A 25,816-nucleotide genomic window follows, 5' to 3' on the forward strand; every position below is an offset into this window, starting at 1 on the left:
CGCATTTTCTGGACGAGCTGAGCACGTTTTCTGAAATGTGCTCCTCCCGTCACTCTGGTTGGGTGCGCATAGTAAAAAGTGCTCTTGGCAGCTAGAGAGTGCCGCGTTGACCACTGCGCATGAAGAAATGACCATCTGCAACGTTTGGTTTAGGTTTTAGGTGCATTTTTAATTTTATTGCTTAAATCGCATTTTCTCGACGAGCTGAGCATGTTTTCTGAAATGTGCTCGTCCCGTCACTCTGGTTGGGTGCGCATAGTAAAAAGTCCTCTTGGCAGCTAGAGAGTGCCGCGTTGACCACTGCGCATGAAGAAATAACCACCTGCAACGTTTGGTTTAGGTTTTGGGTGCATTTTTAATTTTATTGCTTAAATCGCATTTTCTCGACGAGCTGAGCACGTTTTCTGAAATGTGCTCCTCCCGTCACTCTGGTTGGGTGCGCATAGTAAATAGTGCTCTTGGCTGCTAGAGAGTGCCGCGTTGACCACTGCGCATGAAGAAATAACCACCTGCAACGTTTGGTTTAGGTTTTAGGTGCATTTTTAATTTTATTGCTTAAATCGCATTTTCTCGACGAGCTGAGCACGTTTTCTGAAATGTGCTCCTCCCGTCACTCTGGTTGGGTGCGCATAGTTAAAAGTCCTCTTGGCAGCTAGAGAGTGCCGCGTTGACCACTGCACATGAAGAAATAACCACCTGCAAGTTTGGTTTAGGTTTTAGGTGCATTTTTAATTTTATTGCTTAAATCGCATTTTCTCGACGAGCTGAGCACGTTTTCTGAAATGTGCTCCTCCCGTCACTCTGGTAGGGTGTGCATAGTAAAAAGTGCTCTTGGCAGCTAGAGAGTGCCGCGTTGACCACTGCGCATGAAGAAATAACCACCTGCAACGTTTGGTTTAGGTTTTGGGTGCATTTTTAATTTTATTGCTTAAATCGCATTGTCTGGACGAGCTGAGCACGTTTTCTGAAATGTGCTCCTCCCGTCACTCTGGTTGGGTGCGCATAGTAAAAAGTGCTCTTGGCAGCTAGAGAGTGCCGCGTTGACCACTGCGCATGAAGAAATAACCACCTGCAACGTTTGGTTTAGGTTTTGGGTGCATTTTTAATTTTATTGCTTAAATCGCATTTTCTCGACGAGCTGAGCACGTTTTCTGAAATGCGCTCCTCCCGTCACTCTGGTTGGGTGCGCATAGTAAAAAGTGCTCTTGGCAAATAGAGAGTGCCGCGTTGACCACTGCGCATGAAGAAATAACCACCTGCAACGTTTGGTTTAGGTTTTGGCTGCATTTTTAATTTTATTGCTTAAATCGCATTGTCTGGACGAGCTGAGCACGTTTTCTGAAATGTGCTCCTCCCGTCACTCTGGTTGGGTGTGCATAGTAAAAAGTGCTCTTGGCAGCTAGAGAGTGCCGCGTTGACCACTGCGCATGAAGAAATGACCATCTGCAACGTTTGGTTTAGGTTTTAGGTGCATTTTTAATTTTATTGCTCAAATCGCATTTTCTGGACGAGCTGAGCACGTTTTCTGAAATGTGCTCCTCCCGTCACTCTGGTTGGGTGCGCATAGTAAAAAGTGCTCTTGGCAGCTAGAGAGTGCCGCGTTGACCACTGCGCATGAAGAAATAACCACCTGCAACGTTTGGTTTAGGTTTTGGGTGCATTTTTAATTTTATTGCTTAAATTGCATTTACTCGACGAGCTGAGCACGTTTTCTGAAATGTGCTCCTCCGGTCACTCTGGTTGGGTGCGCATAGTAAAAAGTGCTCTTGGCAGCTAGAGAGTGCCGCGTTGACTGCTGCGCACGAAGAAATAACCACCTGCAACGTTTGGTTTAGGTTTTAGGTGCATTTTTAATTTTATTGCTTAAATCGCATTTTCTCGACGAGCTGAGCACGTTTTCTGAAATGTGCTCCTCCCGTCACTCTGGTTGGGTGCGCATAGTAAAAAGTGCTCTTGGCAGCTAGAGAGTGCCGCGTTGACCACTGCGCATGAAGAAATAACCACCTGCAACGTTTGGTTTAGGTTTTAGGTGCATTTTTAATTTTATTGCTTAAATCGCATTTTCTCGACGAGCTGAGCACGTTTTCTGAAATGTACTCCTCCCGTCACTCTGGTTGGGTGCGCATAGTAAAAAATGCTCTTGGCAGCTAGAGAGTGCCGCGTTGACCACTGCGCATGAAGAAAAAAACACCTGCAACGTTTGGTTTAATGTTTTGGGTGCATTTTTAATTTTATTGCTTAAATCGCATTTTCTCGACGAGCTGAGCACGTTTTCTGAAATGCGCTCCTCCCGTCACTCTGGTTGGGTGCGCATAGTAAAAAGTGCTCTTGGCAGCTAGAGAATGCCGCGTTGACCACTGCGCATGAAGAAATAACCACCAGCAACGTTTGGTTTAGGTTTTGGGTGCATTTTTAATTTTATTGCTTAAATCGCATTTTCTCGACGAGCTGAGCACGTTTTCTGAAATGTGCTCCCCCCGTCACTCTGGTTGGGTGCGCATAGAAAAAAGTGCTCTTGGCAGCTAGAGAGTGCCGCGTTGACCACTGCATATGAAGAAATAACCACCTGCAACGTTTGGTATAGATTTTAGGTGCATTTTTAATTTTATTGCTTAAATCGCATTTTCTCGACGAGCTGAGCACGTTTTCTGAAATGTGGTCCTCCCGTCACTCTGGGTGGGTGCGCATAGTAAAAAGTGCTCTTGGCAGCTAGAGAGTGCCGCGTTGACCACTGCGCATGAATAAACGACCATCTGCAACGTTTGGTTTAGGTTTTGGGTGCATTTTTAATTTTATTGCTTAAATCGCATTTACTCGACGAGCTGAGCACGTTTTCTGAAATGTGCTCCTCCCGTCACTCTGGTTGGGTGCGCATAGTAAAAAGTGCTCTTGGCAGCTAGAGAGTGCCGCGTTGACTGCTGCGCACGAAGAAATAACCACCTGCAACGTTTGGTTTAGGTTTTAGGTGCATTTTTAATTTTATTGCTTAAATCGCATTTTCTCGACGAGCTGAGCACGTTTTCTGAAATGTGCTCCTCCCGTCACTCTGGTTGGGTGCGCATAGTAAAAAGTGCTCTTGGCAGCTAGAGAGTGCCGCGTTGACCACTGCGCATGAAGAAATAACCACCTGCAACGTTTGGTTTAGGTTTTAGGTGCATTTTTAATTTTATTGCTTAAATCGCATTTTCTCGATGAGCTGAGCACGTTTTCTGAAATGTGCTCCTCCCGTCACTCTGGTTGGGTGCGCATAGTAAAAAGTGCTCTTGGCAGCGAGAGAGTGCCGCGTTGACCACTGCGCATGAAGAAATAACCACCTGCAACGTTTGGTTTAGGTTTTAGGTGCATTTTTAATGTTATTGCTTAAATCGTATTTTCTCGACGAGCTGAGCACGTTTTCTGAAATGTGCTCCTCACGTCACTCTGGTTGGGTGCGCATAGTAAAAAGTGCTCTTGGCAGCTAGAGAGTGCCGCGTTGACTTCTGCGCACGAAGAATTAACCACCTGCAACGTTTGGTTTAGGTTTTAGGTGCATTTTTAATTTTATTGCTTAAATCGCATTTTCTCGACTAGCTGAGCACGTTTTCTGGAATGTGCTCCTCCCGTCACTCTGGTTTGGTGTGTATAGTAAAAAGTGCTCTTGGCAGCTAGAGAGTGCCGCGTTGACCACTGCGCATGAAGAAATAACCACCTGCAACGTTTGGTTTAGGTTTTGGGTGCATTTTTAATTTTATTGCTTAAATCGCATTTTCTCGTCGAGCTGAGCACGTTTTCTGAAATGCGCTCCTCCAGTCACTCTGGTTGGGTGTGCATAGTAAAAAGTGCTCTTGGCAGCTAGAGAGTGCCGCGTTGACCACTGCGCATGAAGAAATGACCATCTGCAACGTTTGGTTTAGGTTTTGGGTGCATTTTTAATTTTATTGCTTAAATCGCATTTTCTCGACGAGCTGAGCACGTTTTCTGAAATGTGCTCCTCCCGTCACTCTGGTTGGGTGCGCATAGTAAAAAGTGCTCTTGGCAGCTAGAGAGTGCCGCGTTGACCACTGCGCATGAAGAAATAACCACCTGCAACGTTTGGTTTAGGTTTTGGGTGCATTTTTAATTTTATTGCTTAAATCGCATTTTCTCGACGAGCTGAGCACGTTTTCTGAAATGTGCTCCTCCCGTCACTCTGGTTGGGTGCGCATAGTAAAAAGTGCTCTTGGCAGCTAGAGAGTGCCGCGTTGACCACTGCGCATGAAGAAATAACCACCTGCAACGTTTGGTTTAGGTTTTAGGTGCATTTTTAATTTTATTGCTTAAATCGCATTTTCTCGACGAGCTGAGCACGTTTTCTGAAATGTGCTCCTCCCGTCACTCTGGTTGGGTGCGCATAGTAAAAAGTGTTCTTGGCAGCTAGAGAGTGGCGCGTTGACTGCTGCGCACGAAGAAATAACCACCTGCAACGTTTGGTTTAGGTTTTGGGTGCATTTTTAATTTTATTGCTTAAATTGCATTTTCTCGACGAGCTGAGCACGTTTTCTGAAATGTGCTCCTCCCTTCACTCTGGTTGGGTGCGCATAGTAAAAAGTGCTCTTGGCAGCTAGAGAGTGCCGCGTTGACCACTGCGCATGAAGAAATAACCACCTGCAACGTTTGGTTTAGGTTTTGGGTGCATTTTTAATTTCATTGCTTAAATCGCATTTTCTGGACGAGCTGAGCACGTTTTCTGAAATGTGCTCCTCCCGTCACTCTGGTTGGGTGTGCATAGTAAAAAGTGCTCTTGGCAGCTAGAGAGTGCCGCGTTGACCACTGCGCATGAAGAAATGACCATCTGCAACGTTTGGTTTAGGTTTTAGGTGCATTTTTAATTTTATTGCTTAAATAGCATTTTCTGGACGAGCTGAGCACGTTTTATGAAATGTGCTCCTCCCGTCACTCTGGTTGGGTGCGCATAGTAAAAAGTGCTCTTGGCAGCTAGAGAGTGCCGCGTTTACCACTGCGCATGAAGAAATAACCACCTGCAACGTTTGGTTTAGGTTTTGGGTGCATTTTTAATTTTATTGCTTAAATCGCATTTTCTCGACGAGCTGAGCACGTTTTCTGAAATGTTCTCCTCCCGTCGCTCTGGTTGGGTGGGCATAGTAAAAAGTGCTCTTGGCAGCTAGAGAGTGCCGCGTTGACCACTGCGCATGAAGAAATAACCACCTGCAACGTTTGGTTTAGGTTTTAGGTGCATTTTTAATTTTATTGCTTAAATCGCATTTTCTCGACGAGCTGAGCACGTTTTCTGAAATGTGCTCCTCCCGTCACTCTGGTTGGGTGCGCAAAGTAAAAAATGCTCTTGGCAGCTAGAGAGTGCCGCGTTGACCACTGCGCATGAAGAAATAACCACCTGCAACGTTTGGTTTAATGTTTTGGGTGCATTTTTAATTTTATTGCTTAAATCGCATTTTCTCGACGAGCTGAGCACGTTTTCTGAAATGTGCTCCTCCCGTCACTCTGGTTGGGTGTGCATAGTAAAAAGTGCTCTTGGCAGCTAGAGAGTGCCGTGTTGACTGCTGCGCATGAAGAAATAACCACCTGCAACGTTTGGTATAGATTTTAGGTGCATTTTTAATTTTATTGCTTAAATCGCATTTTCTCGACGAGCTGAGCACGTTTTCTTAAATGTGCTCCTCCCGTCACTCTGGGTGGGTGCGCATAGTAAAAAGTGCTCTTGGCAGCTAGAGAGTGCCGCGTTGACCACTGCGCATGAAGAAATAACCACCTGCAACGTTTGGTTTAGGTTTTAGGTGCATTTTTAATTGTATTGCTTAAATCGCATTTTCTCGGCGAGCTGAGCACGTTTTCTGAAATGTGCTCCTCCCGTCACTCTGGTTGGGTGCGCATAGTAAAAAGTGCTCTTGGCAGCTAGAGAATGCCGCGTTGACCACTGCGCATGAAGAAATAACCACCTGCAACGTTTGGTTTAGGTTTTGGGTGCATTTTTAATTTTATTGCTTAAATCGCATTTTCTCGACGAGCTGAGCACGTTTCCTGAAATGCGCTCCTCCCGTCACTCTGGTTGGGTGCGCATAGTAAAAAGTGCTCTTGGCAGCTAGAGAGTGCCGCGTTGACCACTGCGCATGAAGAAATAACCACCTGCAACGTTTGGTTTAGGTTTTTAGGTGCATTTTTAATTTTATTGCTTAAATCGCATTCTCTCAACGAGCTGAGCACGTTTTCTGAAATGTGCTCCTCCCGTCACTCTGGTTCGGTGCGCATAGTAAAAAGTGCTCTTGGAAGCTAGAGAGTGCCGCGTTGACTGCTGCACATGAAGAAATGACCATCTGCAACGTTTGCTTTAGGTTTTGGGTGCATTTTTAATTTTATTGCTTAAATCGCATTTTCTCGACGAGCTGAGCACGTTTCCTGAAATGCGCTCCTCCCGTCACTCTGGTTGGGTGCGCATAGTAAAAAATGCTCTTGGCAGCTAGAGAGTGCCGCGTTGACCACTGCGCATGAAGAAATAACCACCTGCAACGTTTGGTTTAATGTTTTGGGTGCATTTTTAATTTTATTGCTTAAATCGCATTTTCTCGAGGAGCTGAGCACGTTTTCTGAAATGTGCTCCTCCCGTCACTCTGGTTGGGTGTGCATAGTAAAAAGTGCTCTTGGCAGCTAGAGAGTGCCGCGTTGACACTGCGCATGAAGAAATAACCACCTGCAACGTTTGGTTTAGGTTTTGGGTGCATTTTTAATTTTATTGCTTAAATCGCATTTTCTCGACGAGCTAAGCACGTTTTCTGAAATGTGCTCCTCCCGTCACTCTGGTTGGGTGCGCATAGTAAAAAGTGCTCTTGGCAGCTAGAGAGTGCCGCGTTGACCACTGCGCATGAAGAAATTACCACCTGCAACGTTTGGTTTAGGTTTTGGGTGCATTTTTAATTTTATTGCTTAAATCGCATTTTCTCGTCGAGCTGAGCACGTTTTCTGAAATGCGCTCCTCCCGTCTCTCTGGTTGGGTGTGCATCGTAAAAAGTGCTCTTGGCAGCTAGAGAGTGCCGCGTTGACCACTGCGCATGAAGAAATAACCACCTGCAACGTTTGGTTTAGGTTTTGGGTGCATTTTTAATTTTATTGCTTAAATCGCATTTTCTCAACGAGCTGAGCACGTTTTCTGAAATATGCTCCTCCCGTCACTCTGGTTGGGTGCGCATAGTAAAAAGAGCTCTTGGCAGCTAGAGAGTGCCGCGTTGACCACTGCGCATGAAGAAATAACCACCTGCAACGTTTGGTTTAGGTTTTAGGTGCATTTTTAATTTTATTGCTTAAATCGCATTTTCTCGACGAGCTGAGCACGTTTTCTGAAATGTGCTCCTCCCGTCACTCTGGTTGGGTGCGCATAGTAAAAAATGCTCTTGGCAGCTAGAGAGTGCCGCGTTGACCACTGCGCATGAAGAAATAACCACCTGCTACGTTTGGTTTAATGTTTTGGGTGCATTTTTAATTTTATTGCTTAAATCGCATTTTCTCGACGAGCTGAGCACGTTTTCTGAAATGTGCTCCTCCCGTCACTCTGGTTGGGTGTGCATAGTAAAAAGTGCTCTTGGCAGCTAGAGAGTGCCGCGTTGACCACTGCGCATGAAGAAATAACCACCTGCAACGTTTGGTTTAGGTTTTGGGTGCATTTTTAATTTTATTGCTTAAATCGCATTTTCTCGAAGAGTTGAGCACGTTTTCTGAAATGTGCTCCTCACGTCACTCTGGTTGGGTGCACATAGTAAAAAGTGCTCTTGGCAGCTAGAGAGTGCCGCGTTGACCAATGCGCATGAAGAAATAACCACCTGCAACGTTTGGTTTAGGTTTTTAGGTGCATTTTTAATTTTATTGCTTAAATCGCATTTTCTCGACGAGCTGAGCACGTTTTCTGAAATGTGCTCCTCCCGTCACTCTGGTTGGGTGCGCATAGTAAAAAGTGCTCTTGGCAGCTAGAGAGTGCCGCGTTGACTGCTGCATATGAAGAAATAACCACCTGCAACGTTTGGTTTAGGTTTTAGGTGCATTTTTAATTTTATTGCTTAAATTGCATTTTCTCGACGAGCTGAGCACGTTTTCTGAAATGTGCTCCTCCCGTCACTCTGGTTGGGTGCGCATAGTAAAGAGTGCTCTTGGCAGCTAGAGAGTGCCGCGTTGACCACTGCGCATGAAGAAATAACCACCTGCAACGTTTGGTTTAGGTTTTAGGTGCATTTTTAATTTTATTGCTTAAATCGCATTTTCTCGACGAGCTGAGCACGTTTTCTGAAATGTGCTCCTCCCGTCACTCTGGTTGGGTGCGCATAGTAAAAAGTGCGCTTGGCAGCTAGAGAGTGCCGCGTTGACCACTGCGCATGAAGAAATAACCACCTGCAACGTTTGGTTTAGGTTTTGGGTGCATTTTTAATTTTATTGCTTAAATCGCATTTTCTCGACGAGTTGAGCACGTTTTCTGAAATGTGCTCCTCACGTCACTCTGGTTGGGTGCACATAGTAAAAAGTGCTCTTGGCAGCTAGAGAGTGCCGCGTTGACCAATGCGCATGAAGAAATAACCACCTGCAACGTTTGGTTTAGGTTTTTAGGTGCATTTTCAATTTTATTGCTTAAATCGCATTTTCTCGACGAGCTGAGCACGTTTTCTGAAATGTGCTCCTCCCGTCACTCTGGTTGGGTGCGCATAGTAAAAAGTGCTCTTGGCAGCTAGAGAGTGCCGCGTTGACCACTGCGCATGAAGAAATAACCACCTGCAACGTTTGGTTTAGGTTTTGGGTGCATTTTTAATTTTATTGCTTAAATCGCATTTTCTCGTCGAGCTGAGCAGGTTTTCTGAAATGCGCTCCTCCCGTCACTCTGGTTGGGTGTGCATAGTAAAAAGTGCTCTTGGCAGCTAGAGAGTGCCGCGTTGACCACTGCGCATGAAGAAATAACCACCTGCAACGTTTGGTTTAGGTTTTGGGTGCATTTTTAATTTTATTGCTTAAATCGCATTTTCTCGACGAGCTGAGCACGTTTTATGAAATGTGCTCCTCCCGTCACTCTGGTTGGGTGCGCATAGTAAAAAGTGATCTTGGCAGCTAGAGAGTGCCGCGTTGACCACTGCGCATGAAGAAATAACCACCTGCAACGTTTGGTTTAGGTTTTGGGTGCATTTTTAATTTTATTGCTTAAATCGCATTTTCTCGACGAGCTGAGCACGTTTTCTGAAATGGGCTCCTCCCGTCACTCTGGTTGGGTGTGCATAGTAAAAAGTGCTCTTGGCAGCTAGAGAGTGCCGCGTTTACCACTGCGCATGAAGAAATAACCACCTGCAACGTTTGGTTTAGGTTTTGGGTGCATTTTTAATTTTATTGCTTAAATCGCATTTTCTCGACGAGCTGAGCACGTTTTCTGAAATGTGCTCCTCCCGTCACTCTGGTTGGGTGCGCATAGTAAAAAGTGCTCTTGGTAGCTAGAGAGTGCCGCGTTGACCACTGCGCATGAAGAAATAACCACCTGCAACGTTTGGTTTAGGGTTTGGGTGCATTTTTAATTTTATTGCTTAAATCGCATGTTCTCGTCGAGCTGAGCACGTTTTCTGAAATGCGCTCCTCCCGTCACTCTTGTTGGGTGTGCATATTAAAAAGTGCTCTTGGCAGCTAGAGAGTGCCGCGTTGACCATTGCGCATGAAGAAATGGCCATCTGCAACGTTTGGTTTAGGTTTTGGGTGCATTTTTAATTTTATTGCTTAAATCGCATTTTCTGGACGAGCTGAGCACGTTTTCTGAAATGTGCTCCTCCCGTCACTCTGGTTGGGTGCGCATAGTAAAAAGTGCTCTTGGCAGCTAGAGAGTGCCGCGTTGACCACTGCGCATGAAGAAATAACCACCTGCAACGTTTGGTTTAGGTTTTGGGTGCATTTTTAATTTTATTGCTTAAATCGCATTTACTCGACGAGCTGAGCACGTTTTCTGAAATGTGCTCCTCCCGTCACTCTGGTTGGGTGCGCATAGTAAAAAGTGCTCTTGGCAGCTAGAGAGTGCCGCGTTGACTGCTGCGCACGAAGAAATAACCACCTGCAACGTTTGGTTTAGGTTTTAGTTGCATTTTTAATTTTATTGCTTAAATCGCATTTTCTCGACGAGCTGAGCACGTTTTCTGAAATGTGCTCCTCCCGTCACTCTAGTTGGGTGCGCATAGTAAAAAGTGCTCTTGGCAGCTAGAGAGTGCCGCGTTGACCAATGCGCATGAAGAAATAACCACCTGCAACGTTTGGTTTAGGTTTTAGGTGCATTTCAAATTTTATTGCTTGAATCGCATTTTCTCGACGAGCTGAGCACGTTTTCTGAAATGTGCTCCTCCCGTCACTCTGGGTGGGTGCGCATAGTAAAAAGTGCTCTTGGCAGCTACAGAGTGCCGCGTTGACCACTGCGCATGAAGAAATAACCACCTGCAACGTTTGGTTTAGGTTTTAGGTGCATTTTTAATTTTATTGCTTAAATCGCATTTTCTCGACGAGCTGAGCACGTTTTCTGAAATGTGCTCCTCCCGTCACTCTGGTTGGGTGCGCATAGTAAAAAGTGCTCTTGGCAGCTAGAGAGTGCCACGTTGACCACTGCGCATGAAGAAACAACCACCTGCAACGTTTGGTTTAGGTTTTAGGTGCATTTTTAATTGTACGGCTTAAATGGCATTTTCTCGACGAGCTGAGCACATTTTCTGAAATGTGCTCCTCCCGTCACTCTGGTTGGGTGCGCATAGTAAAAAGTGCTCTTGGCAGCTAGAGAGTGCCGCATTGACCACTGCGCATGAAGAAATGACCATCTGCAACGTTTGGTTTAGGTTTTATGTGCATTTTTTATTTTATTGCTTAAATAGCCTTTTCTGGACGAGCTGAGCACGTTTTCTGAAATGTGCTCCTCCCGTCACTCTGGTTGGGTGCGCATAGTAAAAAGTGCTCTTGGCAGCTAGAGAGTGCCGCGTTGACTGCTGCGCATGAAGAAATAACCACCTGCAACGTTTGGTTTAGGTTTTGGGTGCATTTTTAATTTTATTGCTTAAATCGCATTTTCTCGACGAGCTGAGCACGTTTTCTGAAATGTGCTCCTCCCGTCACTCTGGTTGGGTGTGCATAGTAAAAAGTGCTCTTGGCAGCTAAAGAGTGCCGCGTTGACCACTGCGCATGAAGAAATGACCATCTGCAACGTTTGGTTTAGGTTTTGGGTGCAGTTTTAATTTTATTGCTTAAATCGCATTTTCTCGACGAGCTGAGCACGTTTCCTGAAATGTGCTCCTCCCGTCACTCTGGTTTGGTGCGCATAGTAAAAAGTGCTCTTGGCAGCTAGAGAGTGCCGCATTGACCACTGCGCATGAAGAAATGACCATCTGCAACGTTTGGTTTAGGTTTTATGTGCATTTTTTATTTTATTGCTTAAATAGCCTTTTCTGGACGAGCTGAGCACGTTTTCTGAAATGTGCTCCTCCCGTCACTCTGGTTGGGTGCGCATAGTAAAAAGTGCTCTTGGCAGCTAGAGAGTGCCGCGTTGACCACTGCGCATGAAGAAATAACCACCTGCAACGTTTGGTTTGGGTTTTAGGTGCATTTTTAATTTTATTGCTTAAATCGCATTTTCTCGACGAGCTGAGCACGTTTTCTGAAATGCGCTCCTCCCGTCACTCTGGTTGGGTGTGCATAGTAAAAAGTGCTCTTGGCAGCTAGAGAGTGCCGCGTTGACCACTGCGCATGAAGAAATAACCACCTGCAACGTTTGGTTTAGGTTTTGGGTGCATTTTTAATTTTATTGCTTAAATCGCATTTTCTCAACGAGCTGAGCACGTTTTCTGAAATATGCTCCTCCCGTCACTCTGGTTGGGTGCGCATAGTAAAAAGTGCTCTTGGCAGCTAGAGAGTGCCGCGTTGACCACTGCGCATGAAGAAATGACCATCTGCAACGTTTGGTTTAGGTTTTGGGTGCATTTTTAATTTTATTGCTTAAATCGCATTTTCTCGACGAGCTGAGCACGTTTTCTGGAATGTGCTCCTCCCGTCACTCTGGTTGGGTGCGCATAGTAAAAAGTGCTCTTGGCAGCTAGAGAGTGCCGCGTTGACCACTGCGCATAAAGAAATAACCACCTGCAACGTTTGGTTTAGGTTTTGGGTGCATTTTTAATTTTATTGCTTAAATTGCATTTACTCGACGAGCTGAGCACGTTTTCTGAAATGTGCTCCTCCCGTCACTCTGGTTGGGTGCGCATAGTAAAAAGTGCTCTTGGCAGCTAGAGAGTCCCGCGTTGACTGCTGCGCACGAAGAAATAACCACCTGCAACGTTTGGTTTAGGTTTTAGGTGCATTTTTAATTGTATTGCTTAAATCGCATTTTCTGGACGAGCTGAGCACGTTTTCTGAAATGTGCTCCTCCCGTCACTCTGGTTGGGTGCGCATAGTAAAAAGTGCTCTTGGCAGCTAGAGAGTGCCGCGTTGACCACTGCGCATGAAGAAATAACCACCTGCAACGTTTGGTTTAGGTTTTAGGTGCATTTTTAATTTTATTGCTTAAATCGCATTTTCTCGACGAGCTGAGCACGTTTTCTGAAATGTGCTCCTCCCGTCACTCTGGTTGGGTGTGCATAGTAAAAAATGCTCTTGGCAGCTAGAGAGTGCCGCGTTGACCACTGCGCATGAAGAAATAACCACCTGCAACGTTTGGTTTAATGTTTTGGGTGCATTTTTAATTTTATCGCTTAAATCGCATTTTCTCGACGAGCTGAGCACGTTTTCTGAAATGTGCTCCTCCCGTCACTCTGGTTGGGTGTGCATAGTAAAAAGTGCTCTTGGCAGCTAGAGAGTGCCGCGTTGACCACTGCGCATGAAGAAATGACCATCTGCAACGTTTGGTTTCGGTTTTTGGTGCATTTTTAATTTTATTGCTTAAATCGCATTTTCTCGACGAGTTGAGCACGTTTTCTGAAATGTGCTCCTCACGTCACTCTGGTTGGGTGCACATAGTAAAAAGTGCTCTTGGCAGATAGAGAGTGCCGCGTTGACCACTGCGCATGAAGAAATGACCATCTGCAACGTTTGGTTTAGGTTTTAGGTGCATTTTTAATTTTATTGCTTAAATCGCATTTTCTGGACGAGCTGAGCACGTTTTCTGAAATGTGCTCCTCCCGTCACTCTGGTTGGGTGCGCATAGTAAAAAGTGCTCTTGGCAGCTAGAGAGTGCCGTGTTGACTGCTGCGCATGTAGAAATAACCACCTGCAACTTTTGGTTTAGGTTTTAGGTGCATTTTTAATTTTATTGCTTAAATCGCATTTTCTCGACGAGCTGAGCACGTTTTCTGAAATGCGCTCCTCCCGTCACTCTGGTTGGGTGCGCATAGTAAAAAGTGCTCTTGGCAGCTAGAGAGTTCCGCGTTGACCACTGCGCATGAAGAACTAACCACCTGCAACGTTTGGTTTAGGTTTTGGGTGCATTTTTAATTTTATTGCTTAAATCGCATTGTCTGGACGAGCTGAGAACGTTTTCTGAAATGTGCTCCTCCCGTCACTCTGGTTGGGTGTGCATAGTAAAAAGTGCTCTTGGCAGCTAGAGAGTGCCGCGTTGACCACTGCGCATGAAGAAATGACCATCTGCAACGTTTGGTTTAGGTTTTAGGTGCATTTTTAATTGTATTGCTTAAATCGCATTTTCTGGACGAGCTGAGCACGTTTTCTGAAATGTGCTCCTCCCGTCACTCTGGTTGGGTGCGCATAGTAAAAAGTGGTCTTGGCAGCTAGAGAGTGCCGCGTTGACCACTGCGCATGACGAAATAACCACCTGCAACGTTTGGTTTAGGTTTTGGGTGCATTTTTAATTTTATTGCTTAAATTGCATTTACTCGACGAGCTGAGCACGTTTTCTGAAATGTGCTCCTCCCGTCACTCTGGTTGGGTGCGCATAGTAAAAAGTGCTCTTGGCAGCTAGAGAGTGCCGCGTTGACTGCTGCGCACGAAGAAATAACCACCTGCAACGTTTAGTTTAGGTTTTAGGTGCATTTTTAATTTTATTGCTTAAATCGCATTTTCTCGACGAGCTGAGCACGTTTTCTGAAATGTGCTCCTCCCGTCACTCTGGTTGGGTGCGCATAGTAAAAAATGCTCTTGGCAGCTAGAGAGTGCCGCGTTGACCACTGCGCATGAAGAAATAACCACCTGCAACGTTTGGTTTAATGTTTTGGGTGCATTTTTAATTTTATTGCTTAAATCGCATTTTCTCGACGAGCTGAGCACGTTTTCTGAAATGTGCTCCTCCCGTCACTCTGGTTGGGTGTGCATAGTAAAAAGTGCTCTTGGCAGCTAGAGAGTGCCGTGTTGACTGCTGCGCATGAAGAAATAACCACCTGCAACGTTTGGTATAGATTTTAGGTGCATTTTTAATTTAATTGCTTAAATTGCATTTTCTCGACGAGCTGAGCACGTTTTCTTAAATGTGCTCCTCCCGTCACTCTGGGTGGGTGCGCATAGTAAAAAGTGCTCTTGGCAGCTAGAGAGTGCCGCGTTGACTGCTGCGCACGAAGAAATAACCACCTGCAACGTTTGGTTTAGGTTTTAGGTGCATTTTTAATTTTATTGCTTAAATCGCATTTCCTCGTCGACCTGAGCACGTTTTCTGAAATGTGCTCCTCCCGTCACTCTGGTTGGGTGCGCATAGTAAAAAGTGCTCTTGGCAGCTAGAGAGTGCCGCGTTGACCACTGCGCATGAAGAAATAACCACCTGCAACGTTTGGTTTAGGTTTTGGGTGCATTTTTAATTTTATTGCTTAAATCGCATTTACTCGACGAACTGAGCACGTTTTCTGAAATGTGCTCCTCCCGTCACTCTGGTTGGGTGTGCATAGTAAAAAGTGCTCTTGGCAGCTAGAGAGTGCCGTGTTGACTGCTGCGCATGAAGAAATAACCACCTGCAACGTTTGGTATAGATTTTAGGTGCATTTTTAATTTAATTGCTTTAATCGCATTTTCTCGACGAGCTGAGCACGTTTTCTTAAATGTGCTCCTCCCGTCACTCTGGGTGGGTGCGCATAGTAAAAAGTGCTCTTGGCAGCTAGAGAGTGCCGCGTTGACCACTGCGCATGAAGAAATAACCACCTGCAACGTTTGGTTTAGAATTTGGGTGCATTTTTAATTTTATTGCTTAAATCGCATTTACTCGACGAGCTGAGCACGTTTTCTGAAATGTGCTCCTCCCGTCACTCTGGTTGGGTGCGCATAGTAAAAAGTGCTCTTGGCAGCTAGAGAGTGCCGCGTTGACTGCTGCGCACGAAGAAATAACCACCTGCAACGTTTGGTTTAGGTTTTAGGTGCATTTTTAATTTTATTGCTTAAATCGCATTTTCTCGACGAGCTGAGCACGTTTTCTGAAATGTGCTCCTCCCGTCACTCTGGTTGGGTGCGCATAGTAAAAAGTGCTCTTGGAAGCTAGAGAGTGCCGCGTTGACTGCTGCGCATGAAGAAATGACCATCTGCAACGTTTGCTTTAGGTTTTAGGTGCATTTTTAATTTTATTGCTTAAATCGCATTTTCTCGATGAGCTGAGCACGTTTTCTGAAATGTGCTCCTCCCGTCACTCTGGTTGGGTGCGCATAGTAAAAAATGCTCTTGGCAGCGAGAGAGTGCCGCGTTGACCACTGCGCATGAAGAAATAATCACCTGCAACGTTTGGTTTAATGTTTTGGGTGCATTTTTAATTTTATTGCTTAAATCGCATTTTCTCGACGAGCTGAGCACGTTTTCTGAAATGTGCTCCTCACGTCACTCTGGTTGGGTGCGCATAGTAAAAAGTGCTCTTGGCAGCTAGAGAGTGCCGCGTTGACCACTGCGCATGAAGAAATATCCACCTGCAACGTTTGGTTTAGGTTTTAGGTGCATTTTTTATTTTATTGCTTAAATCGCATTTTCTCGACGAGCTGAGCACGTTTTCTGAAATGTGCTCCTCCCGTCACTCTGGTTGGGTGCGCATAGTAAAAAGTGCTCTTGGCAGCTAGAGAGTGCCGCGTTGACTGCTGCATATGAAGAAATAACCACCTGCAACGTTTGGTTTAGGTTTTGGGTCCATTTTTAATTTTATTGCTTAAATCGCATTTTCTCGACGAGCTGAGCACGTTTTCTGAAATGTGCTCCTCCCGTCACTCTGGTTGGGTGCGCATAGTAAAAAGTGCTCTTGGCAGCTAGAGAGTGCCGCGTTGACCACTGCGCATGAAGAAATAACCACCTGCAACGTTTGGTTTAGGTTTTGTGTGCATTTTTAATTTTATTGCTTAAATCGCATTTTCTCGACGAGCTGAGCACGTTTTCTGAAATGTGCTCCTCCCGTCACTCTGGTTGGGTGCGCATAGTAAAAAGTGCTCTAGGCAGCTAGAGAGTGCCGCGTTGACTGCTGCGCATGAAAAAATAACCACCTGCAACGTTTGGTTTAGGTTTTAGGTGCATTTTTAATTTTATTGCTTAAATCGCATTTTCTCGACGAGCTGAGCACGTTTTCTGAAATGTGCTCCTCCCGTCACTCTGGTTGGGTGCGCATAGTAAAAAGTGCTCTTGGCAGCTAGAGAGTGCCGCGTTGACCACTGCGCATGAAGAAATAACCACCTGCAACGTTTGGTTTAGGTTTTGGGTGCATTTTTAATTTTATTGCTTAAATCGCATTTTCTCGTCGAGCTGAGCACGTTTTCTAAAATGCGCTCCTCCCGTCACTCTGGTTGGGTGTGCATAGTAAAAAGTGCTCTTGGCAGCTAGAGAGTGCCGCGTTGACCACTGCGCATGAAGAAATGACCATCTGCAACGTTTGGTTTAGGTTTTAGGTGCATTTTTAATTTTATTGCTTAAATCGCATTTTCTGGACGAGCTGAGCACGTTTTCTGAAATGTGCTCCTCCCGTCACTCTGGTTGGGTGCGCATAGTAAAAAGTGCTCTTGGCAGCTAGAGAGTGCCGCGTTGACCACTGCGCATGAAGAAATAACCACCTGCAACGTTTGGTTTAGGTTTTGGGTGCATTTTTAATTTTATTGCTTAAATCGCATTTTCTCGACGAGCTGAGCACGTTTTCTGAAATGTGCTCCTCCCGTCACTCTGGTTGGGTGCGCATAGTAAAAAGTGCTCTTGGCAGCTAGAGAGTGCCGCGTTGACCACTGCGCATGAAGAAATTACCACCTGCTACGTTTGGTTTAGGTTTTGGGTGCATTTTTAATTTTATTGCTTAAATCGCATTTTCTCGACGAGCTGAGCACGTTTTCTGGAATGTGCTCCTCCCGTCACTCTGGTTGGGTGCGCATAGTAAAAAGTGCTCTTGGCAGCTAGAGAGTGCCGCGTTGACTGCTGCGCACGAATAAATAACCACCTGCAACGTTTGGTTTAGGTTTTAGGTGCATTTTTAATTTTATTGCTTAAATCGCATTTTCTCGAAGAGCTGAGCACGTTTTCTGAAATGTGCTCCTCCCGTCACTCTGGTTGGGTGCGCATAGTAAAAAGTGCTCTTGGCAGCTAGAGAGTGCCGCGTTGACCACTGCGCATGAAGAAATAACCACCTGCAACGTTTGGTTTAGGTTTTAGGTGCATTTTTAATTTTATTGCTTAAATCGCATTTTCTCGACGAGCTTAGCACGTTTTCTGAAATGTGCTCCTCCCGTCACTCTGGTTGGGTGTGCATAGTAAAAAATGCTCTTGGCAGCTAGAGAGTGCCGCGTTGACCACTGCGCATGAAGAAATAACCACCTGCAACGTTTGGTTTAATGTTTTGGGTGCATTTTTAATTTTATTGCTTAAATCGCATTTTCTCGACGAGCTGAGCACGTTTTCTGAAATGTGCTCCTCCCGTCACTCTGGTTGGGTGTGCATAGTAAAAAGTGCTCTTGGCAGCTAGAGAGTGCCGCGTTGACCACTGCGCATGAAGAAATGACCATCTGCAACGTTTGGTTTCGGTTTTTGGTGCATTTTTAATTTTATTGCTTAAATCGCATTTTCTCGACGAGTTGAGCACGTTTTCTGAAATGTGCTCCTCACGTCACTCTGGTTGGGTGCACATAGTAAAAAGTGCTCTTGGCAGCTAGAGAGTGCCGCGTTGACCACTGCGCATGAAGAAATGACCATCTGCAACGTTTGGTTTAGGTTTTAGGTGCATTTTTAATTTTATTGCTTAAATCGCATTTTCTGGACGAGCTGAGCACGTTTTCTGAAATGTGCTCCTCCCGTCACTCTGGTTGGGTGCGCATAGTAAAAAGTGCTCTTGGCAGCCAGAGAGTGCCGCGTTGACCACTGCGCATGAAGAAATGACCACCTGCAACGTTTGGTTTGGGTTTTAGGTGCATTTTTAATTTTATTGCTTAAATCGCATTTTCTCGACGAGCTGAGCACGTTTTCTGAAATGCGCTCCTCCCGTCACTCTGGTTGGGTGCGCATAGTAAAAAGTGCTCTTGGCAGCTAGAGAGTGCCGCGTTGACCAATGCGCATGAAGAAATAACCACCTGCAACGTTTGGTTTAGGTTTTGGGTGCATTTTTAATTTTATTGCTTAAATCGCATTTTCTCGACGAGCTGAGCACGTTTTCTGAAATGTGCTCCTCCCGTCACTCTGGTTGGGTGTGCAAAGTAAAAAGTGCTCTTGGCAGCTAGAGAGTGCCGCGTTGACCAATGCGCATGAAGAAATAACCACCTGCAACGTTTGGTTTAGGTTTTGGGTGCATTTTTAATTTTATTGCTTAAATCGCATTTTCTCGACGAGCTGAGCACGTTTTCTGAAATGTGCTCCTCCCGTCACTCTGGTTGGGTGCGCAAAGTAAAAAGTGCTCTTGGCAGCTAGAGAGTGCCGCGTTGACCAATGCGCATGAAGAAATAACCACCTGCAACGTTTGGTTTAGGTTTTAGGTGCATTTCAAATTTTATTGCTTAAATCGCATTTTCTCGACGAGCTGAGCACGTTTTCTGAAATGTGCTCCTCCCGTCACTCTGGTTGGGTGCACATAGTAAAAAGTGCTCTTGGCAGCTAGAGAGTGCCGCTTTGACTGCTGCGCATGAAGAAATAACCACCTGCAACGTTTGGTTTAGGTTTTGGGTGCATTTTTAATTTTATTGCTTAAATCGCATTTTCTCGACGAGCTGAGCACGTTTTCTGAAATGTGCTCCTCCCGTCACTCTGGTTGGGTGCGCATAGTAAAAAGTGCTCTTGGCAGCTAGAGAGTGCCGCGTTGACCACTGCGCATGAAGAAATAACCACCTGCAACGTTTTGTTTAGGTTTTAGGTGCATTTTTAATTTTATTGCGTAAATCGCATTTTCTCGACGAGCTGAGCACGTTTTCTGAAATGTGCTCCTCCCGTCACTCTGGTTAGGTGCGCATAGTAAAAAGTGCTCTTGGCAGCTAGAGAGTGCCGCATTGACCACTGCGCATGAAGAAATAACCACCTGCAACGTTTGGTTTAGGTTTTAGGTGCATTTTAAATTTTATTGCTTAAATCGCATTTTCTCGACGAGCTGAGCACGTTTTCTGAAATGTGCTCCTCCCGTCACTCTGGTTGGGTGCGCATAGTAAAAAGTGCTCTTGGCAGCTAGAGAGTGCCGCGTTGACCACTGCGCATGAAGAAATAACCACCTGCAACGTTTGGTTTAGGTTTTAGGTGCATTTTTAATTTTATTGCTTAAATCGCATTTTCTCGACGAGCTGAGCACGTTTTCTGAAATGTGCTCCTCCCGTCACTCTGGTTGGGTGCGCATAGTAAAAAGTGCTCTTGGCAGCTAGAGAGTGCCGCGTTGACCACTGCGCATGAAGAAATAACCACCTGCAACGTTTGGTTTAGGTTTTAGGTGCATTTTTTTATTTTATTGCTTAAATCGCATTTTCTCGACGAGCTGAGCACGTTTTCTGAAATGTGCTCCTCCCGTCACTCTGGTTGGGTGCGCATAGTTAAAAGTGCTCTTGGCAGCTAGAGAGTGCCGCGTTGACCACTGCGCATGAAGAAATAACCACCTGCAACGTTTGGTTTAGGTTTTGGGTGCATTTTTAATTTTATTGCTTAAATCGCATTTTCTCGTCGAGCTGAGCACGTTTTCTAAAATGCGCTCCTCCCGTCATTCTGGTTGGGTGTGCATAGTAAAAAGTGCTCTTGGCAGCTAGAGAGTGCCGCGTTGACCACTGCGCATGAAGAAATGACCATCTGCAACGTTTGGTTTAGGTTTTAGGTGCATTTTTAATTTTATTGCTTAAATCGCATTTTCTGGACGAGCTGAGCACGTTTTCTGAAATGTGCTCCTCCCGTCACTCTGGTTGGGTGCGCATAGTAAAAAGTGCTCTTGGCAGCTAGAGAGTGCCGCGTTGACCACTGCGCATGAAGAAATAACCACCTGCAACGTTTGGTTTAGGTTTTGGGTGCATTTTTAATTTTATTGCTTAAATCGCATTTTCTCGACGAGCTGAGCACGTTTTCTGAAATGTGCTCCTCCCGTCACTCTGGTTGGGTGCGCATAGTAAAAAGTGCTCTTGGCAGCTAGAGAGTGCCGCGTTGACCACTGCGCATGAAGAAATTACCACCTGCTACGTTTGGTTTAGGTTTTGGGTGCATTTTTAATTTTATTGCTTAAATCGCATTTTCTCGACGAGCTGAGCACGTTTTCTGGAATGTGCTCCTCCCGTCACTCTGGTTGGGTGCGCATAGTAAAAAGTGCTCTTGGCAGCTAGAGAGTGCCGCGTTGACTGCTGCGCACGAATAAATAACCACCTGCAACGTTTGGTTTAGGTTTTAGGTGCATTTTTAATTTTATTGCTTAAATCGCATTTTCTCGAAGAGCTGAGCACGTTTTCTGAAATGTGCTCCTCCCGTCACTCTGGTTGGGTGCGCATAGTAAAAAGTGCTCTTGGCAGCTAGAGAGTGCCGCGTTGACCACTGCGCATGAAGAAATAACCACCTGCAACGTTTGGTTTAGGTTTTAGGTGCATTTTTAATTTTATTGCTTAAATCGCATTTTCTCGACGAGCTTAGCACGTTTTCTGAAATGTGCTCCTCCCGTCACTCTGGTTGGGTGTGCATAGTAAAAAATGCTCTTGGCAGCTAGAGAGTGCCGCGTTGACCACTGCGCATGAAGAAATAACCACCTGCAACGTTTGGTTTAATGTTTTGGGTGCATTTTTAATTTTATTGCTTAAATCGCATTTTCTCGACGAGCTGAGCACGTTTTCTGAAATGTGCTCCTCCCGTCACTCTGGTTGGGTGTGCATAGTAAAAAGTGCTCTTGGCAGCTAGAGAGTGCCGCGTTGACCACTGCGCATGAAGAAATGACCATCTGCAACGTTTGGTTTCGGTTTTTGGTGCATTTTTAATTTTATTGCTTAAATCGCATTTTCTCGACGAGTTGAGCACGTTTTCTGAAATGTGCTCCTCACGTCACTCTGGTTGGGTGCACATAGTAAAAAGTGCTCTTGGCAGCTAGAGAGTGCCGCGTTGACCACTGCGCATGAAGAAATGACCATCTGCAACGTTTGGTTTAGGTTTTAGGTGCATTTTTAATTTTATTGCTTAAATCGCATTTTCTGGACGAGCTGAGCACGTTTTCTGAAATGTGCTCCTCCCGTCACTCTGGTTTGGTGCGCATAGTAAAAAGTGCTCTTGGCAGCCAGAGAGTGCCGCGTTGACCACTGCGCATGAAGAAATGACCACCTGCAACGTTTGGTTTGGGTTTTAGGTGCATTTTTAATTTTATTGCTTAAATCGCATTTTCTCGACGAGCTGAGCACGTTTTCTGAAATGCGCTCCTCCCGTCACTCTGGTTGGGTGCGCATAGTAAAAAGTGCTCTTGGCAGCTAGAGAGTGCCGCGTTGACCAATGCGCATGAAGAAATAACCACCTGCAACGTTTGGTTTAGGTTTTGGGTGCATTTTTAATTTTATTGCTTAAATCGCATTTTCTCGACGAGCTGAGCACGTTTTCTGAAATGTGCTCCTCCCGTCACTCTGGTTGGGTGTGCAAAGTAAAAAGTGCTCTTGGCAGCTAGAGAGTGCCGCGTTGACCAATGCGCATGAAGAAATAACCACCTGCAACGTTTGGTTTAGGTTTTGGGTGCATTTTTAATTTTATTGCTTAAATCGCATTTTCTCGACGAGCTGAGCACGTTTTCTGAAATGTGCTCCTCCCGTCACTCTGGTTGGGTGCGCAAAGTAAAAAGTGCTCTTGGCAGCTAGAGAGTGCCGCGTTGACCAATGCGCATGAAGAAATAACCACCTGCAACGTTTGGTTTAGGTTTTAGGTGCATTTCAAATTTTATTGCTTAAATCGCATTTTCTCGACGAGCTGAGCACGTTTTCTGAAATGTGCTCCTCCCGTCACTCTGGTTGGGTGCACATAGTAAAAAGTGCTCTTGGCAGCTAGAGAGTGCCGCTTTGACTGCTGCGCATGAAGAAATAACCACCTGCAACGTTTGGTTTAGGTTTTGGGTGCATTTTTAATTTTATTGCTTAAATCGCATTTTCTCGACGAGCTGAGCACGTTTTCTGAAATGTGCTCCTCCCGTCACTCTGGTTGGGTGCGCATAGTAAAAAGTGCTCTTGGCAGCTAGAGAGTGCCGCGTTGACCACTGCGCATGAAGAAATAACCACCTGCAACGTTTTGTTTAGGTTTTAGGTGCATTTTTAATTTTATTGCGTAAATCGCATTTTCTCGACGAGCTGAGCACGTTTTCTGAAATGTGCTCCTCCCGTCACTCTGGTTAGGTGCGCATAGTAAAAAGTGCTCTTGGCAGCTAGAGAGTGCCGCATTGACCACTGCGCATGAAGAAATAACCACCTGCAACGTTTGGTTTAGGTTTTAGGTGCATTTTAAATTTTATTGCTTAAATCGCATTTTCTCGACGAGCTGAGCACGTTTTCTGAAATGTGCTCCTCCCGTCACTCTGGTTGGGTGCGCATAGTAAAAAGTGCTCTTGGCAGCTAGAGAGTGCCGCGTTGACCACTGCGCATGAAGAAATAACCACCTGCAACGTTTGGTTTAGGTTTTAGGTGCATTTTTAATTTTATTGCTTAAATCGCATTTTCTCGACGAGCTGAGCACGTTTTCTGAAATGTGCTCCTCCCGTCACTCTGGTTGGGTGCGCATAGTAAAAAGTGCTCTTGGCAGCTAGAGAGTGCCGCGTTGACCACTGCGCATGAAGAAATAACCACCTGCAACGTTTGGTTTAGGTTTTAGGTGCATTTTTTATTTTATTGCTTAAATCGCATTTTCTCGACGAGCTGAGCACGTTTTCTGAAATGTGCTCCTCCTGTCACTCTGGTTGGGTGCGCATAGTTAAAAGTGCTCTTGGCAGCTAGAGAGTGCCGCGTTGACCACTGCGCATGAAGAAATAACCACCTGCAACGTTTGGTTTAGGTTTTAGGTGCATTTTTAATTTTATTGCTTAAATCGCATTTTCTCGACGAGGTGAGCACGTTTTCTGAAATGTGCTCCTCCCGTCACTCTGGGTGGGTGCGCATAGTAAAAAGTGCTCTTGGCAGCTACAGAGTGCCGCGTTGACCACTGCGCATGAAGAAATAACCACCTGCAACGTTTGGTTTAGGTTTTAGGTGCATTTTTAATTTTATTGCTTAAATCGCATTTTCTCGACGAGCTGAGCACGTTTTCTGAAATGTGCTCCTCCCGTCACTCTGGTTGGGTGCGCATAGTAAAAAGTGCTCTTGGCAGCTAGAGAGTGCCACGTTGACCACTGCGCATGAAGAAACAACCACCTGCAACGTTTGGTTTAGGTTTTAGGTGCATTTTTAATTGTACGGCTTAAATGGCATTTTCTCGACGAGCTGAGCACATTTTCTGAAATGTGCTCCTCCCGTCACTCTGGTTGGGTGCGCATAGTAAAAAGTGCTCTTGGCAGCTAGAGAGTGCCGCGTTGACCACTGCGCATGAAGAAATAACCACCTGCAACGTTTGGTTTGGGTTTTAGGTGCATTTTTAATTTTATTGCTTAAATCGCATTTTCTCGACGAGCTGAGCACGTTTTCTGAAATGTGCTCCTCCCGTCACTCTGGTTGGGTGCGCATAGTAAAAAGTGCTCTTGGCAGCTAGAGAGTGCCGCGTTGACTGCTGCGCATGAAGAAATAACCACCTGCAACGTTTGGTTTAGGTTTTGGGTGCATTTTTAATTTTATTGCTTAAATCGCATTTTCTCGACGAGCTGAGCACGTTTTCTGAAATGTGGTCCTCCCGTCACTCTGGTTGGGTGCGCATAGTAAAAAGTGCTCTTGGCAGCTAGAGAGTGCCGCGTTGACCACTGCGCATGAAGAAATGACCATCTGCAACGTTTGGTTTAGGTTTTGGGTGCATTTTTAATTTTATTGCTTAAATCGCATTTTCTCGACGAGCTGAGCACGTTTTCTGAAATGTGCTCCTCCCGTCACTCTGGTTGGGTGCGCATAGTAAAAAGTGCTCTTGGCAGCTAGAGAGTGCCGCGTTGACTGCTGCGCATGAAGAAATAACCACCTGCAACGTTTGGTTTAGGTTTTGGGTGCATTTTTAATTTTATTGCTTAAATCGCATTTTCTCGACGAGCTGAGCACGTTTTCTGAAATGTGCTCCTCCCGTCACTCTGGTTGGGTGTGCATAGTAAAAAGTGCTCTTGGCAGCTAGAGAGTGCCGCGTTGACCACTGCGCATGAAGAAATGACCATCTGCAACGTTTGGTTTAGGTTTTGGGTGCAGTTTTAATTTTATTGCTTAAATCGCATTTTCTCGACGAGCTGAGCACGTTTTCTGAAATGTGCTCCTCCCGTCACTCTGGTTTGGTGCGCATAGTAAAAAGTGCTCTTGGCAGCTAGAGAGTGCCGCATTGACCACTGCGCATGAAGAAATGACCATCTGCAACGTTTGGTTTAGGTTTTATGTGCATTTTTTATTTTATTGCTTAAATAGCCTTTTCTGGACGAGCTGAGCACGTTTTCTGAAATGTGCTCCTCCCGTCACTCTGGTTGGGTGCGCATAGTAAAAAGTGCTCTTGGCAGCTAGAGAGTGCCGCGTTGACCACTGCGCATGAAGAAATAACCACCTGCAACGTTTGGTTTAGGTTTTGGGTGCATTTTTAATTTTATTGCTTAAATCGCATTTTCTCGACGAGCTGAGCACGTTTTCTGAAATGTGCTCCTCCCGTCACTCTGGTTGGGTGCGCAAAGTAAAAAGTGCTCTTGGCAGCTAGAGAGTGCCGCGTTGACCAATGCGCATGAAGAAATAACCACCTGCAACGTTTGGTTTAGGTTTTGGGTGCATTTTTAATTTTATTGCTTAAATCGCATTTTCTCGACGAGCTGAGCACGTTTTCTGAAATGTGCTCCTCCCGTCACTCTGGTTGGGTGTGCAAAGTAAAAAGTGCTCTTGGCAGCTAGAGAGTGCCGCGTTGACCAATGCGCATGAAGAAATAACCACCTGCAACGTTTGGTTTAGGTTTTAGGTGCATTTCAAATTTTATTGCTTGAATCGCATTTTCTCGACGAGCTGAGCACGTTTTCTGAAATGTGCTCCTCCCGTCACTCTGGTTGGGTGCACATAGTAAAAAGTGCTCTTGGCAGCTAGAGAGTGCCGCTTTGACTGCTGCGCATGAAGAAATAACCACCTGCAACGTTTGGTTTAGGTTTTGGGTGCATTTTTAATTTCATTGCTTAAATCGCATTTTCTCGACGAGCTGAGCACGTTTTCTGAAATGTGCTCCTCCCGTCACTCTGGTTGGGTGCGCATAGTAAAAAGTGCTCTTGGCAGCTAGAGAGTGCCGCGTTGACTGCTGCGCATGAAGAAATAACCACCTGCAACGTTTGGTTTAGGTTTTGGGTGCATTTTTAATTTTATTGCTTAAA

The sequence above is a fragment of the Syngnathus scovelli genome, chromosome 20 (genome assembly GCF_024217435.2).
Source record: "Syngnathus scovelli strain Florida chromosome 20, RoL_Ssco_1.2, whole genome shotgun sequence".
Lineage (NCBI taxonomy): Eukaryota > Metazoa > Chordata > Actinopteri > Syngnathiformes > Syngnathidae > Syngnathus > Syngnathus scovelli.